Source organism: Ursus maritimus, unplaced genomic scaffold (genome assembly GCF_017311325.1).
Source record: "Ursus maritimus isolate PB19 unplaced genomic scaffold, ASM1731132v1 scaffold_21, whole genome shotgun sequence".
In the NCBI taxonomy this organism is placed as follows: Eukaryota; Metazoa; Chordata; class Mammalia; order Carnivora; family Ursidae; genus Ursus; species Ursus maritimus.
The window spans coordinates 16,488,359-16,510,916 of NW_024424564.1; the positions used below are offsets into that span (position 1 = coordinate 16,488,359).

Genomic DNA, 22,558 nt, shown 5'->3' on the forward strand with positions numbered 1-22,558 from the left:
CCCCCCCCCACACACACACACCCTGTTTCAGTGACTAGAAGGAAAATAGGACTCAGCATACAATCTTACTCAAGACTCGGATTTATTACAGCAAAATCAGTAAAGAGAAAAGACACATGGGGTAAAAGTGGAGAAAACCAAGTGCAAGCTTCCAAAATTCCTAAGTCACACAGGATGTGCCTAATTTCCCCAGCACTGAATTGCGATGACACATGCAAAGTGTGAGGGAAGCTCGTTAGAGACTGGGTCTGGGGTGGGGGGGGCTTTATCGGGGGATGGTTGTGTAGGCACTCTCTGCCTGGCATGTACTGGAATTTCAGACTCCCAAAAGAAAAGCAGAGGTTCAGCATAAACTACATTGTTTTACGAACAGTTTAAGCACAATGAACCATGCTTCTCATTCAGGGAACAGTGGGAACCCTCCCAAATACCAGACAAGTTCCCAGACACCAGGCAAGAGCCAACATTGCAGTCAGGCCTTCCTGATGACAGCAGTCTCAGGCTTCCCAGAACTCTTTTCTATGTAGTAGGTATGTTTTTACACCCTCCCCCTTTAACAGTGAAGAAAAGGAGGCTTAGAAACGCCAACTACTTAACTTGTAAGTGATGGAATTGAAATACGAACTCAGATCTCTGACTCCCAAGCCTGCGCATTAGTCTGTGAATCACAGTACACCGGAATTGTACAAAAGAAATTGGAAAGGGACCATAGTTCCAAAAGAACAGGTGGGCACTAAAAAGTTCAGGACATGCCACCCCAAAACATGCTGTTTTGGCATATTAATTATTTTGAGTTAAAGGCACTTGAAAACAGCAGATACAAGAAGGGCACTCTGACCTACCTTTTTTCCCTGAAAGCTTGAGATTGAATTCCCACAAAACAAGTGCCCTCCCTACACCGGGAGGAAGAAACATTCTTAATCACCTGAGAAGGGTGTCTAGGCTATTAAAGTAATTTAGCTTCCTTTAGTCTCCATATATTTTAGTTACTTTCCACAATTGCTACTCTTTGTTCCATCTAGTATGTAAGTACTTAGGCCTCCTCACTTCTTGGGGTATACATTTTTTCCATGAGAGCTTTCATGTACGTGTAAATCAAATTTATATGCTTTTCTCCTGTTAAATCTCTCTCTCTTTTTAAAAGATTTTATTTATTTCAGAGAGAGAGAGAGCACAAGCATGGTGGGGGGAGGGGCAAAGGGAGAGGGAGAAGCAGACTCCCCGCTGAGTAGGGCTCAATCCCAGGACCCTGAGATTATGACCTGAGCCGAAGGCAGACACTTAACTGACTGAGCCACACGGGTGCCCGTCCTGTTAAATCTGTTATGTCAGCCCCCGCCAGAAACCTCAAAAGGGTAGAGGAAAGAGCCCAGATGTCCATCGACAGATGAAAGGATAAAGAAGAGGTGGTGTGGAAAGTATTATGCTAAGCGAAATAAGTCAAGCAGAGAAAGACAATTATCATATGATCTCACTCATCTGTGGAATTTAAGAAACAAAACAGGATCATAGAGGAAGAGGAAGAAATAAAACAAGATGAAATCAGAGAGGGAGACAAACCATAAGAGACTCTTAATCATAGAAAACAAAGTGAGGGTTGCTGGTGGGGTGAGGGGTAGGGGGACGGGGTAACTGGAGGGAACATGATGTAATGAGCACTTGGTATTATATAAGACTGATGGGTATTATATAAGCACTGGGTATTATATAAGACTGATGAATCACTGACCTCTACCTCTGAAACCAATAATACATTATATGTTAATTAATTGAATTTAAATTTAAAAGTTCCCCTCTGACCCAGTACTCCACTTCTAGAGATGTATCCTAAGGAAATAAATTGATTTTTGTGTAAGGAAAAAAAAAAAGGAAGTTAAACATTGGTGTCAAGGTGACGTAGTTGGTTAGGCAACCAGCTCTTGGTTTTGGCTAGGGTTATGATCTTGGGGTCATGGGATCGAGCCCCACATCAAGCCCTGCACTGAGCGCTGGCTTAGCATGGAGTCTGCTTGAGATTCTCCCTCCCTCTTCTCTTCCTCTGCCCCTCCCCCTTGCTCCTGTGAGCACACACACACGCTCTCTCTCTAATAAACAAATCTTAAAAAAAAAAAAGGTAGAGGAAAATTTTTACCTCCGCTATGGTACGTTCAGAGAAAGAAGTGCTTTTTTCTTTTTAAAAAAATTCGTATTATGGACCCTTTGAAAAAATCGAGTGTTGACACAGAGTGTTACATTAGCATCAGGTGTACAACTTAGTGATTTGACAAGTTTATATGTTATGCTATGTTCACAAGTGTAGCTACCATCTGTTCCATTACAGATAGATTACAATAGCTATTATAATATCATTGACTGTATTCTTCATGCCGTGCCTTTTATTCCCACGACTTACTCATTTATGGACCTCCTCTTTTTTTAGAGGTGGGAGGGGCAGAGAAAGGGAGAGAGAGAATCTTAAACAGGCTCCACACACAGCGAGGAGTCCCAAGCAGGGCTCAACCTCACAACCCTGAGATCATGACCTGAGCCAAAATCAGGAGTCAGACCCTTAACTGAGCCGCCCAGGAGCCCCTATGCGTCTCTTTTTAACTAGGCTTAGGCACTTGGGAAATGCAAGTTATATTTAACGAATGCAGGAAACTTTGTCCTGAATGAGGAAAGAATAAAGAAACCAGTGTGACATGGGTGTGAATCCTTAGAAAATATCTTCAAATTACAAAGAAGTCATGGAGCCTTGATCTGTCCCAGCTTCTAGAGGCAATAGAGTGGTTCACACAGGAAAACCAAACTTACTCTAGGTCTAAGAAAGACATGGACACAGCAGAAAGACATCGACACAGGGAATTCCTAGTTTGACACCTATCCTGACCGTCTCATCTCTCATGCCCTGGGCTCCACCTAGTTTGACACCTATCCTGACTGTCTCATCTCTCATGCCCTGGGGCTCCACCGACACATTCTCAGGGTAACCTCATTGCCCATTCTTTGGAGAAGAGTCCTTCTGATCTCCGAATTCACTCTCTCTAGCTTGGTTTTAGTGATAATCAGGGACAATCCCTGTAAGAAAATTGTCACTTCTACTCAGACTTTTCCCCAAAAATGTGCTAACTTGACTGTGGCTCCCCCCCACCCCCAGCTTGAAAAGGGAAGAAATTCTAGAAGAAATATGAGCTGCAACCGCCTCTCCCCAGTTCTGTCTAAATGTTAATCTGGAATCTGGTGAAGAGAATGAAACAAAGGACAAGATGAGACGCACAGAGGGTAGCAACGCCTCCTTGTTCTCAAGTCGTGATGAAAAAAATAAAGCTGTCTGACAAAAGAGACTTTTGCAGACTTGAAAGGACTTCATTGAGTTCACACGACACTGCTATTTAACAGCTTCACAAGATGCCGCGGCTCTTGTCCGTGTCAACCACGGAGGTTGCAGGAACCCGTTTTCCTGGTCCTGAGCCCCTGGTCCTCCTCATATGCCTTCTACTCACTTTGCTGCTTTTAGGGCCACAGTGGCTTAAATTCCTCATATTTTCTACATGTAGATTGTCAGATGGAGTCAGAGTTTTCTGCGGAATATATTTCATAAAATATAAAAAACTATATGTCAAAATTAAATATGTATGTAATTGCTGTCTCCCGGGTCCACGTTCAAGAGTGGGTGGACGACATTCCCAGCCATCTCCAAGTCCCTCAAGCCTCCTCCTTTTTCCCCAAGGTGGCTAACATTTTTTAATGGGTGGTGGTGTAGTAAGTTGAATTGTGTCCCCCCAAAGTTATGTCCAAGTCCCAACCCTTGGTACTTGTTAATGTGTGACTTTATCTGGAAAAAGGGTCTCTGCAGATGTAATTAATGAAGTCATAAACCTCAAGATTAGATCATTGTGGAATTAGAATGGGACCTAAATTCAATGATGTGTCCCTCTAAGAGATGGAAATGGAGAAGACAGAAGACAATGTGAATACGGAGGCAGATGCTGAAATTATGAGTCTACAAACAAAGGAATGGCAAGGATGCTGGCCGCCACCATGGAAATCAATTCTCCTTCAGAACTTCCAAAGGAATCAGTCTTCCAGACACCTTGGTTTTGTATGTGTGGCCTCCTGAGGTCCAAGAGAATAAAGTTCTAATGTTTAAGCCACCCAGCTTATAATAAACTCTTATGGCAGCCCTAAGAAACTAATACACTCATAATTTCATTGCTAGAGTTTACTTTCCATACCCAGTCCTACTGCTACAGTTTCATCATAACAGGGGTTGGCATTTTTTTTTTAACATAAAGGGCAAAATGCTAAATATTCTAGGCTTTACATGCCACACAGTCTCTGTCATAACTACTCAACTCTGCTCTGACAGTGCAAAAGTAGCCACAGACAATATGTAAATAAATGGACACGATGGGGTTCCAATAAAACTTTATTCACAAGAGCAGGTGGTGGGCCAGGTTTGGCCTATGGGTCATAGTTTGCTCAGCCCTGCATGAAGATGTTCACCTGTGATCCTGGTGCCCTATCTCTTGGCGTCTTCCTAGAGTCTTCTTTATGCCATTTCTCCCTGAAGCACCAGGAGGTCTTCATGCAAAAAGGCTTGACATAGCTTTTTGGGTTTTTCAAATTCTCTGATACAGATTTCCTTTTAGTTCTCACTCTCAACGACTGGTTCTTCAAAAATAATCACCTGGCCCAATTTATCTCCTGTTTCTCGGATTTACAATATTTCAGTCATGAAATATTATCTTCCTTTTCTCCTTACATCCTACAGCCCCATTTCCATAGTGCGTCTGACAAACTAATGATGAAGGCGTTGTGACTGTCATTTGACAGTGTTGAGTCGTCAGCGCCTGGGGACTGTGCTTCAAAGTGTGTGGGTGGCTTCAAACACTTGGGGGCAAGCAGCCCGACAGCTTTGAGCTGCTGAGTGGAGGAAATAACAAGAAAAGAAAGAAGAGGCTGTTTATTGTAAGTAACTTTTATTTTAAGATCAAGCCCAAGAGGAGGGGAGTTGGGAAAGGAGGAGAGGGAGACAGAGAGACTTCCAAAACAATATATGATTATTTGGAGGCAGGGAATATAAGCTGAGGGGGAAGGAGGCAAAACAAACAAAATGGGATTTTATACTAGAAAATCAAAATCGGTCTGTATAGAGCAGTGGAGCTTTAAAATAGAGTGTCAAGGTGAGAGAGGAAGGTTTACTTGGATTCAGAAAGACATATTAGGGGTTGGAAAGGAAAAGGAAGCCAGAAACCTTCCTCAAAAATCTGAGACTGATGGTCAGGCTCTGATCTAGACAGTCCGTCCTCCCCTCCTTTGCCCAGATTAGCCCCTAGTTAGTTTCCTGTGGCTGCTATAACAAAGTACCCCAAGCTCGCTGATTTAAAACAACAGAAATTCATTCTCTCCCAGTTCTGGAGGCCAGAATTCTGAAACAAATATCACTGGCGTCACTAGGGCTGTGCTCCCTCTGGAGGCTCTAGGGAAGAAGCTGTTCCTTTCCTCTTTGAGCTCTGATCACAGCCGTCTTCCTTGACTTGTCACATCACTACAACCTCTTCCTCCGTGGTCACCTGTCCTTCCCCTTTGCTCTCTGGCTGCCCCTCTTCTGTCTGTGTCAAATCTCCCTCTGCCTCCCCTTCATGAGGGGACAGGTGATGGCTTTTATGGCCCACCCAGATACTCCAGGATAATTCCCCGTCTCAAAACCCTTCATTTAATCACATTTGCAAAGATCCTTTTTTGGCCGTAGAAGGTAACGTTCATAGGTTCCAGGGACTAGGATGTGGATATCTTTAGGGAGGCATTTTCAGCCCACTACAACCCCCAAACTTTATACCCGAAAACAGTGTAGCTCATAGGCTCAGTTTCCTCCAAGGGCAGTTTAGCAAGAATCTTGAGCAGAGCAAGGGAGGGGGAGCAGAAGTTTGCCTTAGTTTGTCAAGTATTACTTTCCACACTAATACAACATTTCAGCCCCTCTTCATAGACTGGCTCCCCACATATCCATGTGGTTGCCTTGTCTGTAATCTGGCTCTGCAGTAGGGAGTGATTATGGAAAGGACCTAAAAAATGTAAACAGTGGGTCATATTTTAAATAGGCAGAAACCCAGGAAAATTTTCTACAATGAACATTTTTCTAAGGAAAAAAAAAATTTCTAAATATGGACACAGGAGAACCTGGACTCTAGGGATGGGGCCCATTGTACTGATACACACCCACCCACTTCCTCTTACTTTCAACATGCTTATAAAATCATACAAAACCAGGAAGCATTTTAAACTGCTTTCCACCTGAATATCCTGCCATATGCATCTCAAACTCATTACGTGTAAGACAGGACACAATACCTCCCACCACCAGCATGTTCTTCTTCCTTATTCATTGTTACAGCCTGAAAAAAGCTGTGTTAATTTGAGGTCGATGAGCTTCAGAATTGGAAACCCCATGAACTGTATGCAAACATTTTGGCTTTTGCAGGGGAAAGATCAATAGCCTTCATCAGATTCTCCACAGAATCTTGGGCTTCAAAAGGGAAAGAAAGGTCTGCCCTGGCAAGACACTCAGTCGCAGCTACAGAAACATTGTTGCATAGCATTGTGCATTTGCAATGGAGAATGTCCACTGGTTTGTTTTTGCATGCGTTTGTCAAATTTGCATGCATTGTTGTCATAAATTTGCAAGATAGCAGGCTGGGAGTCACAGTAAAACAAATTTTGGCAGGATTCCCGTCCCCCTAGGTAGGGCTACAAGTCCAAGATCAAGATCTTCTCTCTAGAGAAATGGATTTTGCTCTTAAGAACAAGGAAGCAAGAGACCATAATGAATACTTTTTCTGTGTCTAAGGATTACTTTGACATGACAACACATACCAAATAGACTTTCACATTCTTGGAATGCTTGCCTCCACTTCCTCCAGCTTTACCTAATTCATTCTCAGGTCTCGGCTTAAATATTTCGTTACCCTATCAACACTCCTGGGAAAAGATCATAGACTCAAATTTTGAAATATGGGTCTTGTTGCTTACTGAATATCTATATGAAGGGAAGGAAATTGACCAAGAGCTAGAAACTGGAGACTGTCTCTTTGGTCTTAATTCTTGAAGCAACCCAAGACTTCCCTCCAACTCCATCCTTTTCTGGAATCACTTTGGTATCCACAGGAAAGGTAGGGCTGGTGCTCAGCAACAAACAGACTTCAATAGGCCATTATATCAGAAAAGAGTGTCAAACGAACATTTTGAAAACAAGGAGAGTCACAATACTCCTTTAGAAAACTAAAAAGACCAAAAAGACTATGTCACTGAAAATAGTCATGATGAAGTTTCAAGGGAATAAAACATGAAGAATTATTTTCATTAAATTTTTAATATTTAGAAAATTTTAAGATTTACTGATTCTAGAGGGGCCAGTTTTCCCTTCACACCGTGTTCTTGTATCAGCCCATATATTTTGTTTATGGCATTATCACAATTATATCTATATAATTTTATGTTTAATGACTTTCTTTTGCACTTGTCCATAGCTCTGCAGGAGTAGAAGCTGCCCATCTTGTTACTGCTTAACACTGCCATTTTTTGGTAGATACCAAAAAACATTTGATACACAAATAGATTATTCTGTATTAATGAATTAATACAGAATTGTGATTGTTTCTCTTCTCCAGAGAGAACTTTCCTTTGACCATAGCAGTTACTTGTCACAGTGGGTAGGATTCTCGAAGTGGGGTGGTTCCGCATGCCTCTCCTTACAGCCGGGTTTCTCAACCTCAGCACAGTTGCAGTTCTGGGCAGGATGGTTCTTTGTTGTGTGTGTTGGTGGTTGTTGGGGGGGGAGGGGAGGTGTCCTGAGTTTAGCAGCAACCCTGGCTTCTACCCGCTGGATGCCAGGAGCACCGTCCGCCCTAAGTTGAGACAACCAAAAGTATCTCCAGACTTTGCCAAATCGAAAAACAATGCTCAAAGAAAGAAGAGAATCGCAGGAGGTATTTCAGAATCTAGGACAAGAGTCCGCAGGCAGGATGAAGAAGAGGAAAACGAGGCTGTGGTTGAATGCCCCAAAAGCTACGCATATGAGGCTCTCCCTGCAGAGGCAGGTTTGGTTTTTGTTTTGTTCTTTTTTTTCATTTACTATAATAAATCTGTACTCCAAAAAATCCTTGGTTTTTATACTTTGATTTTTTAATTATTTCTTAATTGTTTGCTGAAAATATCTCTTGAACAATTCCAACTTTATTTCTTTTTTTTTTTTTAAAGATTTTATTTATTTATTCATTCGACAGAGATAGAGACAGCCAGCGAGAGAGGGAACACAAGCAGGGGGAGTGGGAGAGGAAGAAGCAGGCTCATAGCAGAGGAGCCTGATGTGGGGCTCGATCCCACAACACCGGGATCACGCCCTGAGCCGAAGGCAGACGCTTAACCACTGTGCCACCCAGGCGCCCCCCAACTTTATTTCTGTTGAACTAAGAAGAGGAGCTTAAATTTTTTTTGTGATGCAGCAGGACAGTTACCTGAGGCTGAGACAGATGGGAACCTAGAAAAGTTTACACAATTGGGGCAGCTGGGATGCGGCTCCCAACACACCTGGGCCATTCTGCTCAGCGTGTTCGGTGACAGCTTCTGACAGCCTCCTTCAGACAAGCGGCAAACAACACGAAAAGGTGACTGGAGAGTCCAGGAGTCAAGTTATTTAGAGGGTATGTGCTAGAAATGTGCTTAGTAATCTGAGTTTCCTGTTTTCTCAGTTCTGGATCTTTCTAAATAAAGCCTGAGAGAAAGGGGGAGTTTAGAAGGGATAATGGTTTCTGATGAAATGGGAAGAAATACTTTTGCTTTAAAAATGAATGCAGCAGTTTTCTGGATCCCAGGGCCCTGCAGAATTCATTTCGGTAGGAAACCTTCTCATTGTTAAGGAACGTACAAAAATGAAGTTGCAAACTGAGAGCAAACTAAAACTGAAATGCACAAAGACCGCATAATTTTTATTTTCTGTAGCAGACCTAATCCTCATGAGTCCCATTCCACTGGGTAGCAGCCAGTTTGGGGGGTGGGGAGAACTTTTCTAATGGATGGTGCACTTGCTTTAAAGTATTCTGTGTTAACGAAACATTCTGTGGATTGAAAGTTAAACTTCCTGTGGGAGCTGGATTTCTCCTTTCCCTTCCTCTCCTCAACGTGGCCTCTGGGTGTAGAGAGAGACTGCATCTCGCTGCCACAAGGGAGACGGGGCCGGGGCTGGCCTGGAGCCTGTCCTCCTGCTGTCTCTACTGCAGACTACCTGGTCTTGTCCTCAGGTGTGTCCAGGCTGGTGCCCATGGAGGGGGGCTGGGTCTGGTCTCCCCTTCAGAGTATCCTGCAGATGGTGGCTGCTAAAGCCTGCAGCTGAGGAACTCATCTCGGTCAGTTCTCTGAGTTTGGTTAGGGTCACCTGTGGGACTCGCCCCCCTACCCCGACCCCGCTTGCTGGTTGTTGTGGGAAGTCCAACCACTAATCCCAGACGTTCCTAGTCCCACCTTGAGTTTCCAGCAACAGGGCTGCTTGGCCTCACCCCACATAGTGATAGCTTGTGTCCAGTTTCTCAGCCTGAAAGCCGTCTATTTTCAGCAGCCCCTAAGGGTATCTGAGAACTTCTAGATTCCTCACATTCCGTATAGACCCTAAGGAGTCATGAGCTCTACCTCAGATGTCTCTTTGCACCTCTCCCTCTCTTTTTTGATCTCGACTCTGTGCGTGCCACTGCTAAGCAATAACAAGGCAGCTTCTGCGGAGCTTCTGGACGAGAGCAAAAGAAATTCGCCAAACATAAACTGCACAAGTGTATTACTTAATTGTAATTGTGATAATGCCATAAACAAGGAAAGAACAAAAGCCCTTTGCTGTCTGCACTCCTCTTATTGATTTGATGACCTCCCTTGGAGAGGACATCAACCTTGGAGAAGATGGGAATGACACAAGGTTCTCCCAGCCTCACTACCTGTTCTATGACCTGTGTCTCCCTTCTTCTTCCCATAATCCCTCAGGACAGGAGGTAGGCCGTCCACCTTCACCTCCCAATACCCCTATACCTTTGTAGCGGGGACTAGTCTTACTCCGAGTTCTCTCTCTCTGGAATAATACTTCCATTTTAGCCCATCAGACTCTGTTCTTGATACGTTAATGATGGCTCAAGAAGTTTAGAAAGTCATCTCACCTCTTGAAAAAGAATGTCTTTTAAAACAATTATTTAGTCTCCCAGCTGCTCTGGAAGTCAAAAGCTGGGTATGGATTTCACCTCCTCTTTGCATTCCTACCGCTACCATCATAATCCCCCCCAAAACCAGCAGTCAGCTCTGACAGAACAGAGAATTGGCCACACATAAGAATTATAAAAGATAAAAGTGTAAGTCACTAATAAGAAAAAGCACAAGATAAATCCTTGTTATTTCCATTTCACACATTGATGGGCCTTTTAGGTGTGGGAGACAAGGCCCAGGGCCAGTCCTGTGGAGTGCCGAGGTTGAGATAAGGATCAGCAGGATAAAGTCAAAGTGCTTCTCACTGAGCTAAGGAGATTTTTTTAATGCAAAATGACTTCTGGTCTTGTCTGGATAGATATAAAAAGTAGAACTCGTGTAAGAGAGGAAATGGAAAAAGGAAACCTAGAGAGTTAGGGAAACCCTCAAAAACTTGGCAGGAAAGCAGGCCTAAGGGAGAGGGATGGCTACCAGTACGACACTCCACTACCTTGGAGAACGGAAGTGCAGCTATGGTCCTATTTGGGGAAGAAATAAATCAGAAAGAAATGGAGATTTGGTAATAAAATGACCAGAAGCAACCAAGAAGAATTTGGGAACAGGAATTTGGGGTGAAAGCTGACAGGCTACAACTAGGACAGGTGTCTTCCCTAGCTCCATCCCAAATCTGAGCACTTCCAGGTCTATGTGAAGGGGATCAAGTTTTCTAATGGTAAATGTTAATGTGGTAGATTAAAAATGGCCACCAATTCTTTGTTACTTCCCACATAGAGAATTGGTATTTATTTCCCACCATCTTGCATTTGGTTTGGTTGTCACTGCTTGAACCAAGAGAATGTGGTGATAGCTATGCTGTGCTGTTCCTGAACCTAAGTCTTTAAAAGGCTGGTAGTTTATGCTTTTCAAAACTCTGTGTTACTACATACTTACTGTAGAGAAGGAGAATCCTCCTAGGAACCTTACCCCAGTTGGAAGCACCTTGTCTGACAAAAGTTAGATTAAAAACAAGCCCCCCCCCCCGCGCACACACACACACACACACACACAATCACTCAGCAATGAGTCACTCAAAGAGGTGATTAGAACTTTGGTTTATATAGTATCTTAGCAGAGGAACAGTAAATTTTTAGAGAAACGACAAGACAAAGGAAAGAGACTTTGTTTCTAGGGCAGCAAACTGGGGAAGGTAAATTATTTGGGAAAAATGTTAGATCAGGGCTGGCTATAGTAAGATTTGCTATATAGATTCCTCTGGTGTAGTCTATGGGCTGATAAGCATCTAGACTTTTCTCCGGTGATTAACTTTTGTCCTTCCTGGTATAGAGGGGAGGGGGGACACCTTTACAAATTTATGTCCTGTTTTTAGAGAGATGGGGGAAAGAAGAGAGTTTTTCTTGTATCTACTCTTCTCAGTTGCCTTTAGCTCAAAATAATCCTTTATGCTGAAGTAGCATATTTTGGGGTGGCACATTCGTCTACTCTTCACTAGGTCTAGAAAGATCACATAGAGAAACCACACGAAAAGATCAGATGGAAACTGACAAGCCCTGGGATGAGATGGAGAAAGAGAGAGACCCAGCCAAGCTCAGCCTTCCCGCCATCCTTTCCAAGATGCCAGACATGTGAGTGAGCCATTGGATACTGCAGCCCTGGCCATGACCTGATTGAACCGACATGAGAAACCTCCAGAAAGAGCAACAGAAGAACCTCTTAGCTGATCCCAGTCAACTCACAGAAGCACGAGATAGTGGTTGCTATAAGCCACTATGTTATGGGGTGAGTTGTGATGCAGCAATTGATAAGTGGAACAGTGGGGTAGGGCTAAGGTGGCAGCAGGGAAAGAGTGTGGTGTATTGTGCATCGGCTCTTACATCCCTCCATCCAGAGTGACAGGTGAAATTTCCATTCCTATTTCATTAGCTAAAGCAAGTCATACAGCCATGCTTAACTTCAGGGGAATTATGTCCAGAAAAGAAAGGACATGAGTGATATCCACCACCCCACCTCTAGCAGCAAGGGAGGCTGGGGAAGCCAAGCAGATTTATAATGATTTGTTGTACCTGATCATGATTTATTACCTAGGGCTGGGCACACTGCAACCCCGAACACAATCAGGATACTGTCATCTGGGGTGAAGGCAGGAATACATAGAGCATTTGCTCCAAGAGGGGAGTGGGTAAGTAACTGAGAGATTGTACCGGCTGCCACTGGCTCTCGCACGCTGCCCTGACCTGGGCCCCACTCACTGAACTTGAGCTCTTGCCATCCTCACACTTTCAATCCATATATTTGGAATTTGAGTTTGGAGCAAGCCTGGATGGGGAATAGAAAGGGAAAGAGAGAAGGGAAAGAAGAAGAAAAGGAGGGATGGAGAAAAAAGGCAGCAGTCATGTACCTGGGTGTGAAATGAAAGAGACCTTGAGTGCTCCTGACTCTAACTTCAGCACTTTTCCCACCACTTAGGGGGAGAAAATAATTAATGTTTGCACAAAAATGTCAAACAGAAAGACAAAGGGAAAGGGAACATTTCAAAGAAGCGTGAAGTGTGTGGCAGTCTGGGTGGTCCTGCTGAAAAAGGAAAAACAAAGTTCTCAGGTGGTGCTTTGGGAAACTCTTGGAGGAATGGAATGGAACGTTCTGATCTAAGGCTTATGCCTTGAGTGCTGCTCTATCTACAGCTCTAATGTAGATAATCTTTGTTTTTTTCTCCCCTTTCTTCTAAGTTTCCAACTCAGTTCACAAGTTCTGCCTTGTTGGTCAAAATTAAATCCAAATTAGCAACTCTTTTATTTTTTTAATTTTTTTTTTAAAGATTTTATTTATTTATTCGACAGAGATAGAGACAGCCAGCGAGAGAGGGAACACAAGCAGGAGGAGTGGGAGAGGAAGAAGCAGGCTCATAGCAGAGGAGCCCGATGCGGGGCTCGATCCCACAACGCCGGGATCACACCCTGAGCCAAAGGCAGACGCCCAACCGCTGTGCCACCCAGGCGCCCCCAAATTAGCAACTCTTTTTTTTTTCATTTCTATATTAAGTGAAAGATAAAATCCTAGGAAAATGTTTAACCATCTTCAAAAGACTTCTCATATATTGTCCTTAAGAGAACTTTACTTACTATCCTATTTTACTTGTTAGCGAATCGGGGCTGAGAGAGGTTAATTTATCCAAATTCACCTAACACATCTGAAACTAGATCTATTCACCTTCATAATCCCTTAAGTTAACTAGCAAAATACTCAGACTATCAAGAATTTATTTGGTGCATTGTTCTTAATTGAACCTGGGATCTAGAAATTGTCTAGATAGCTTGGCCAGGATTTGTTGTCTCATTCAGGAATACAACTTCTAGTTCCTCCTTCTGATGGAACTGTCTTTAGTATCCTCCCACATCTACATCATTTTTGCTTTCTCTCTACTTTTATTCTCATCCAAATGTTCCCCACTGTCCTCCCACCTAGCAGTTATGGGTTTCCACATATGTGGAAGCCCATTTGCGGCCAAGTCTGTTTATGCTGATTCTACTCACTCGACGTTATGATGCCGATTGGGTATGTTTCCTGCCTTATATTGAAGCCTCAAGTTCACCTAGTTTATGCCCCTGCTTTGCTGTCTCTCCCACTCCAGCCCCTTCAAATAAATCACATTACCCACAAAGCCTGCCCTGGGCTTCAGTAAAACTTTGATGGAATTCATCATCACCTTGCCCTGATTTTCAGATCTACTGCTTTTATATTTCCTGGTTCTCTTGGGCCCTGAACTTAGCTCCTGTTTTCTGCCTAGTCCTGTTGGTTAGTGGCATGAGTTTGCTCTTCCAATTTTGTCTATGTCTATCCTAATGAATGCCTTATTGAAGCATCTAATAGTAATGAGAACTGTCATTAGTTATGGGCCTACCATGTGTCTCCGTCTGAGCTAAACATATATTTTTTTAAAGATTATATTCATTTATTTGACAGAGAGATAGAGAGAGAACCCAAGTAGGCAGAGCAGCAGGCAGAAGGAGAGGGAGAAGCAGGCTCTCCACTGAGCAGGGAGCTGGACATGAGGTTTGATCCCAGGACCCTGGGGTTATGACCTGAGCTGAAGGCAGACACTTAAGCAACTGAGCCACCCAGGCGCCCCTAAGCTAAACATTTTATGTATTATTGCATTTACTCCTGTAGGGGAAGAAAAATAATTTTCCCTCTACCCTTCTAAATTCTCTGCTGGGAACTCTAACAAATGACAGATTAACAAAAGAAATACAAACAGAAATTTATTAACATGTATACCTGATATATGAATGGGAGACACTCAGTAACTCTCTCTGAGGTAGTTTCGGGCTTAAATATCATTTTCAGCTAAAGACAAAAGAGAGAAGGGTATGGGGGAAGTCAGTTATGGGGAGATAAGCAGGAAAAGTACAGTAAACAAGAGTAAGTTTTGTTATGCAGATTTAAGTCAGTGCCTTCTCCACAGATGGGTTGAGTTTGTTGTGATTTAGTCATCCTTCTCCCCCTGGGACAGAGAGGGAGATGCCCTTACAAATGGAGATTTTCTCATAAATGTAAAATTCCCTTACAAAAGGGTGACTTCTAATCTGTTTTCAGAGCTTCTCCTTTGTCTGCTGTTTCTCAAAATAATTCTTATGCCAAAGAGGTATATTTTGGGGTGGCACATCTTACCACCCCTCCCCCCTCACGACAAACCGGCAAGGTACTGTTACTCCCTTCATTTTCCAGGAAGAAGGAAGAGAAGCAGCATCAGTGCTGGGAAACATCCTTCACATTTTAATTAAAGCTCTTACCTGGACACCTGGCACTGTGCTGGGCTCTCTAGCTTTACTACTGAGTCTGGTCTTCCCAACCATCCTGTAAGCTGTGCAGGCATTCTCATCTCTACTTTTTCCTGGGGGGCGAGGGGGACACTGAGGCTTAAAGAGGGTAGGTGACTCCTGAAGCAGGCCAAGGGTTAAACTCCAGTCTCCTCTCCAGCCACACTGGCCTGCATACCAGACCCACTTCGGGACCTTTGCCCTAAGTGTTGCCTCTGCCTCAGTGCGCTTCCCCCCATATCCACACGCCTCCCTTACTCACCTCCTCCACATATTGTTCAAATGTCACCTTTCAGTGAGGATTTCCCTCCCCTTCTCTTATTAGAGCCACGCCCTCACTCATGGCTGTCCCTCACCCTTTCCCCACTTTCTTTTTCTCCCTAGCATTTATCACTCTCTGACACCACACATTTTAGTTACTAGAATGCAAGTTCCCAAACAGGATTTTTATCAATTTTGTTCACCAGTGTGTGTATATTTTTTGAGAAATATCTGTGGAAAGAATGGAATAAATATCTAATTCCAAAGCCTATTCCCTTTCCACCATGATATTCTCAGACCCTTTGTGTTAATCATATCTTCTTTTTGCCTCTAGGCTACTTTGTAATGCCAAGGAATTTTTTTTTTTTTTTAAATAAATGCCTACATTCTGTATTATCAAGGAAAAGAAGAAACAAGTCCAATCCATCCTGGGCCTGGAAACCATGCTAACAGCAGTTTTGGCTTTGTCAAAGAACGTTCATTCTGTGCCTTCTTGTATGTGATGCCCTGCTAGGTACTCTGCAGAAAATACTAAACCAGAATGTTTATCTCCAGCTCCATCTCCCCCTCCAGTTGGCTGGTTACTGGGAGAGAAAGCACAGTGCCGATGAACAAATGGAGTACCCATAGCAAGTACAACTCAGACCTGAATGACAGGTGTTGGAAACCAATGTTTACAGATCAGTCAGAGAGCAAATCCATGGAAGTTTCATTATTAGACAAGATGGGGTTTCCGGAAATCATCCAAAGAGAACTTTTCCTTCCAAAATCTGTTTGGATTTGGGGGGATATTGCCGAGAAGCAGTTTATCTCCTACATAGTGAGCTTTCTTTACAAGTTCCTGGATGCAAACATTGACTGAAGAAGCCACAATAACCATAATGCTGGAAGAACTTGTGGCATCCCCTGTCCTTGGGAAGAACCCACTTTTCATGGTGCCATGCAGATCTTGGGCCTAATGCCAACTGTTTTTTAAAACTAATTTACTAATGCTGCTATAAGCTGCTGCTAATGGGGACAACTGTCATCATTTAGCATTCTTTAAGCATCCCACGGTGAACTGGAGATTTTTAAATGCATTCACCCTGTTTATTACTTTTCTGTTTTATGCATATACTCCAGTGTGTATAAACAAGACAATATTATAAAAGCATTAAAAATATAATCACATTAAAGCAACACGGAGCCAGCTTGATTGCCCTCAACAAATCCAGCCACCACCAACATAGTTTTAGAGGCTTTTGGCCGCACAGCAGTGCTACGAGGCCAGTTATATGAAAAGTAAATTATGCCAATTAGCATTTTACATGCATAATTCCAAAATTAATTGTACTAGATTTTTTAAAAGATTTTATTTATTTATTTGACAGAGAGAGAGAGAGCACACAAGCAGGGGGAGTGGCAGGCAAAGGGGGAGGGAGAAGCTGACTCCCTGCAGAACAGAGAGAGCCCTAATGTGGGACTCGATCCCAGGACCCCAGGATCATGACCTGAGCTAAAAGCAGTCATTTAGCCAACTGAGCCACCCAGGCACCCAATTGTACTAGATTTTAAGCTCCTTTAGAGCAACAATATTTTTCTCTTTTTTCACACAGCACCTGTTTCAATGCTCCATAAATATATCCTCTGTCTCCAATAGACTAGGATTCATTAGGACTGAATGTTATGTTGAACAATGTATCCAGTATCTACTATGCATTTGGCACAAAATAACATTCAATAAAGGGAGTGCCTGGCTGGCTCAATTGGTGGAGTGTGAGACTCTTGGTCTTGGGGTCGTGTGCTTGAGTTCCACGTTGGGTGTAGAGATTACTCAAAAATAAAATATTGACAAAACCCTCATACCTAAGGCTTGCAAAATGCAAGTTAAAGATCCCACCCTATTAAAGAGAGAAAGAGAAAAGAAAAGAAAGAAATTTTAAAGATTTTACTTATTTATTTGACAAAGAGAGCAAGAGAGCACAAGCAGGGGGAACAGTAGAAGGGGAGGGAGAAGCAGACTCCCTACTGAGCCGGGGGGGGGGGGTGCAAAGCGGGGCTTGATCCCAGGACCCTGGGATCATGACCTGAGTCGAAAGCAGATGCTTAACCATTTGAGCCAACCAGGTGACCCAAAAAGAAATTTTAAAAAATGAACATTTACTTGAATGAATACTGACCTATGGAAATTAAATTTGATTCAACATTTGGGTAATTGTGATTTATCAGTAAAACAAACCATAAACAAAAGACTCTGGATTTAATATTTTGTAAAGAGATATTAGGACAGGGAAGTAGTAAGGGGAGGAAGGTGGTCAAAAGATACTAACTTCTAAGTAAAGGATAAATACTAGGGATGTAATGTCCAACATGATGACCCTAGCTAACACTGATGTATGATATATAGGAAAGTTGTTAAGGTACTAAATCCTAAGAGTTCTCATCACAAGAAGAAACTTTTTTCTTTTTCTTTTTATTGTAGCTATATGAGAAGATGGACATTAGCTGAATATATTGTGGCAATCATTTCACAATCTATGTAAATCAAACCACCAAGCTGTATGCCTTAAACTTATATAATGGTGTATATCAATTATTTCTCAGTAAAACTGGGATAAGAGGTACTGACAGGTCTAAAGATAAAATTCGGAATCAGCTCTTGGGGAGAGGGTGGTTTGGAGTATCATTAATACATTCTGGGCTTTATTTCCCTATTCTACCTTGATAAGTCTTAGAAGAGAATGAGGGTTGGGTTAGAGGGTTATCTCTACAATCCCTTTCATTTTTTTTTAAAGATTTTATTTATTTATTTGACAGAGAGAGAGATAGCCAGAGAGAGAGGGAACACAAGCAGGGGGAGTGGGAGAGGAAGAAGCAGGCTCCCAGAGGAGGAGCCTGATGCGGGGCTCAATCCCATAACACCAGGATCACGCCCTGAGCCAAAGGCAGACGCTTAACGTCTGAGCCTCCCAGGTGCCCTGAAAACAGTCCCTTTCAGCTCCAAGTTCTGGAACTATGATTTGTATAATCCAAAAGGATATAGGTAGGGGTGCCTGGGTGGCTCATTTGGTTAAGCACCTGCCTTTGGCTCAGGTCATAATCTCAGGGTCCTGGGATGGAGACCCACATCAGGCTCCCTGCTCAGTGGGGAGTCTGCTTCTCCCTCTGCTTCTGCCCCTCCCTCCTGCTCATGCTCTGTCTCTCTCTCAAATAAATAAATAAAAATCTTTTTTAAAAAAAGGATATAGGTATATTCACAGATGCTGGCCCATTAACTGGCAGGGCCAAATGACTTTTTATAAGTGAATAAACCATAAACTAAGCCAACTCCAAGATAGCCTCCCACAGTCCCACCTCCTGAGCTCTACACCCTTCCGTAGTTCCCGCCCGCATCATACTAGAGTTGGTCTGTTTGACCATTAGCATACAGCAGAACTAGTGGTACGCCACTTCCTAGATTAGATTATAAACATAAAAGGTAAGGAATTGAAACCTTCTGCCAAGAGCCATGTGAACACATCTGCAAGTGGATTCTCCTCAAAGCTTCATTCAAGCTTTCAGAAGATGGCTGTCCTTGCTGACAGATTGACCAGAACCCCTTGGCCGAGTTCCCCCTGATTTGTGATCCTCAGACTAGGTGAGGTAATGCCCTGTTGTTGTTTTAAGTTGCTAAATTTGGGGGTAATTTGTTATGCGGCCATAGATCACTAAGATATTTTTGCATCCCCGAGACCTCCCCTCTCCTGGGACATATGTGCAACATCTATTTCACCATTCCTGGAAATTATGCACTTTGTTTGGCAACATATATTTCATAAGAAAAGACACAAGTTAGTACCAGCATTTTCTTAGCTACCTGGTTTTAAAATCAGCTTCACTCAAGCCAGAACTTTAAAAAGGAAGAAAAACGACCTTATTGCATGTAGTAGGGGTCTCACTGTGATTTCCATCTCTAGTATTTCAAGATTACAGGTTGCCTTTGCCAAAATTTCCCTTCTTTCACGGCTGTCCAGTAGGTACATTACTCTCCATCATGCTTTCCTACTTGGTCTTCCTGTGAATCCACTGATTGCTTTGAAACGCAGTCATAGGGCTTGGTTCTCTTTCAATACTTCTTTAATTCATGTGTTTGCTCTTTAGTTCATGACAAAATGACCTTCAAAGATCTTTGAAGACTATGTTTAGGTCTAAGAATTTTAAAAATTTAAGTGGGGTGCCAGGGTAGCTCAGTTAGTTAAGCGTCCGAATCTTGATTTCAGCTCAGCTCATGATTTCAGAGTCTGAGATGGAGCCCCACATTGGGCTCTGTGCTGGGCATGGAGCCTGCTTAAGATCCTCTCTCCCCCTCTTCCCCTGCCCCTCCCCACCTTGCCCCCTGCTCTCTCTCTCTCAGTAAATAAGTAAGTTAAATCGTGGAATTCAACTGCAATGTTTTACCTCCTTTGCAGGTAATGTATATGAAGGTTTCAGAACAGTTCCTAGCACATGTGTTCAATAAAATTATTATTATATAGAAGTACAGACTGACTCTCTATTGTATAGATAAGGAAGTGCTTAATACCTAGAGACCAAAGTGGGGAAGAGCTATCGGCTAACACAGCCTGCATTCTACAGTGGATGTCAAGTTCAGAAGAGCTCCCACAATTCTAATCAAGAACGTCCCCCATAGCATGGTTTCTAGGACTTCTCCATCATCTGTCATATAGAGCAGTTAACAACAGTGGTCCTTCGCGGTCATGAGATGCTTTCATGGTCTCTCAAACACTTCCTGATAGGTCATTGTATAATGATCTAGCACAAAATGACTCAAAAACTTCTGTGGACAGGAATGATGATTAACATATCACTGTGCCTTTGGGCAAACTCGTTTCTTAGATTTAAGCTAGCAAATTACTGCCTCACACCTCTAGGAAACCATGTGTACATTTTACCTGATCTACAAAGGTATAGGCCGTTATAATATCCTCAAAGTGAGTTTGCACAATTACTTCTGGCTCAGAACTAAGGGCAATTAAAGCTTTGGAAAATGATGCTTCCTTCCTTCCTTCCTTTGACGAATTTTCTTTGAAGAACCAAAATTTATTTTCCTTTCCCCCCATCTATATTGAGGTATAAGTGACAAATAAAATTGTACATATTTAAGGTACATAATTTGATGTTTTGACATCATATACATTGTAAAATAATTGTCACAATCAAGCGAATTAACATGAAAAAATGATGCTTCCAAATTTAAAAAATTTGAGTTGCAAATGATTCCCTCATGATTATACAAAGGAAATGAAGTGAAACTGTAAAAAAATTAAATGACAGAATATTAGAGCAAGAGAAAACAGCTCCTGGGTGTTGTCTAGACAGGCATTCAGAGAACAGTGATAGTGTTACTTATTCTTATTTTTTGTCACCTATTGAGATAAAGAATATCGATTTTCATGTCATAAATAAGTCACTGAAGATTACATTCCCCCTTCGTTCCCCAGAGAAAAAGGAAATTGAAAGTTCAGCATAAAATACACATTATACTTGGGCAGGCCTATAAGAGCAAAAGCTTTCTTATAACCTCATTGCAATGAAATGACTAACACCTCTTGCATATTAATCAGTTATGATCTTGAAGTTATATGGTCACTTACACCCCAAACACATGTAACTAATTTGACGCAATACCAGTTACCTTTTTCTGCCCATCAACCACCCATAAACTTATCAGCCTAACACAGAGACCACTTGTTAAGCTCACAATTCTCTGGGTTAGCAATTTGCATTGGGCTCAGCTGAGCCATTCTTCTGGTCCTGGCTGGGCTAACTCATGAATGAACGGTCAGCGGCTGGTTGGCTAAGGGGCTCTCGTTCTGAGGGAGGGCTTGTTTAGGATGACCTCAGCTGGGACAGGTCATCTCTGCTCCACACAGGCCCTGTGCACTTGAGGCAATTTCCTGGCCTCTCTGGTCCTCTCTGCTGGCTTACTCTCATCAACACACAAATAAACTGTCATTTCTCTAACTCACACCCAGAAAGTCCACTCTCAACTCCAGCTAACACCCTATCTCTCTGCTCATTCTTACAGCAAAACTCTTGAAAATGTGTCTGTACTCACAGTATCCAATTCTGTTCTTCCCATTTTTGCTTAAAACCTACTCCAAAAGGTTTCAGCCCACACCATTCTGCCCAAACGGCTCTTGTCAAACTCACCAATAACCTTTATATTGCTCTATCCAGCGATCCATTCCCACCTCCTCACTTTATGTGACCTGTCAGCATTTGACACGTGTCTTCACCCTGTCTCCTCAAAACACTTCCTTCACTGGGCTTCTGGGCAGCACACACCCACCTGGTTGCCCTCCTCCCTCACTAGCTTCTCCTTCCAGGTCTCCTTGGCTGGCTCCTTCTTATCTTCCTGATCTCTCAATGTCAAAGTTCCTCCAAGCTCAGTCCTTGGATTTTTCTCTTCTCTTTCCTGATTTTACTCACTTCCCGGGTGATCTCATCCAGTCCCCTGGTTTTAAGTACCATCAATATACTGGTAACTCCAAATTCAGATCCCCATCCTCTACCCCAAGTCCAGACACCAATATCCAACTGTCTATAAGGTATCTCCGCTTGAATGTTACATTTTTCTATTTCTGCTGCAACAAATCATCATAAACTGAGTGGCTTAAAACATGAATTTAATGGGGTGTCTGGGTGGCTCAGTTAGTTGGGTGTCTGCATTTGACTCAGGTCATGATCTCAGGGTCCTGGGATCGAGCCCCACATCAGGCTCCCTGCTCGGCAGGGAGTCTGCTTTGCCCTCTGCCCCTCCCCCAGTCACGCACACACGCTCTCTCTCGAATAAATAAAATCTTAAAAAAAGAACAACAACATGAATTTATTATCTCTCTGTTTTGGAGGTCAGAAGTCCAAAATGGGTCTCACTGGGTAAAGTCAATGTGTCAACAGGGCTGCATTCCTCCTAAAGGCTCTACAGGAGAATCCATTGTCTTAGACTTTTCAGTTTTTAGAGACTGCTGGTATTTCTTTGCTTGTGGCCCCCTTCCATGTTCAAAGCCAGCAATGGCCAGTCAAGTCTTTCTCACATTGCATCACTCCGACACTGACTTCTTAGTCTCCCTCTCCCACATTTAAAGACTTAACGATTATATTACATTCACCTGGATAGTGCAGGAACCCTCCTTATTGTAAGGTCAGCTAATTAGCAACCTTAATTCTATCCACTTTGTCAAGTAACCAAACATATTCACAGGTTTCAGGGATTAGAAACTGGATGGCCCTTTTTGGGGGGTCAT

The 22,558-nt window shown here is 42.8% G+C and overlaps 2 long non-coding RNA genes across 2 annotated transcripts in view; one reads left to right on the forward strand and one right to left on the reverse strand.

Moving 5' to 3' along the window:
• Window positions 1-22,558, reverse strand: part of LOC121104398 — an 82,435-nt gene that overhangs the window by 3,197 nt on the left and 56,680 nt on the right. The gene's annotated exons all lie outside the window — the stretch shown is intronic.
• LOC103656907 lies at window positions 4,732-12,549 on the forward strand. The gene is made up of 3 exons (XR_566735.2): window positions 4,732-4,950; window positions 11,708-11,994; window positions 12,301-12,549. It is a non-coding gene; the product is annotated as an uncharacterized LOC103656907 (long non-coding RNA).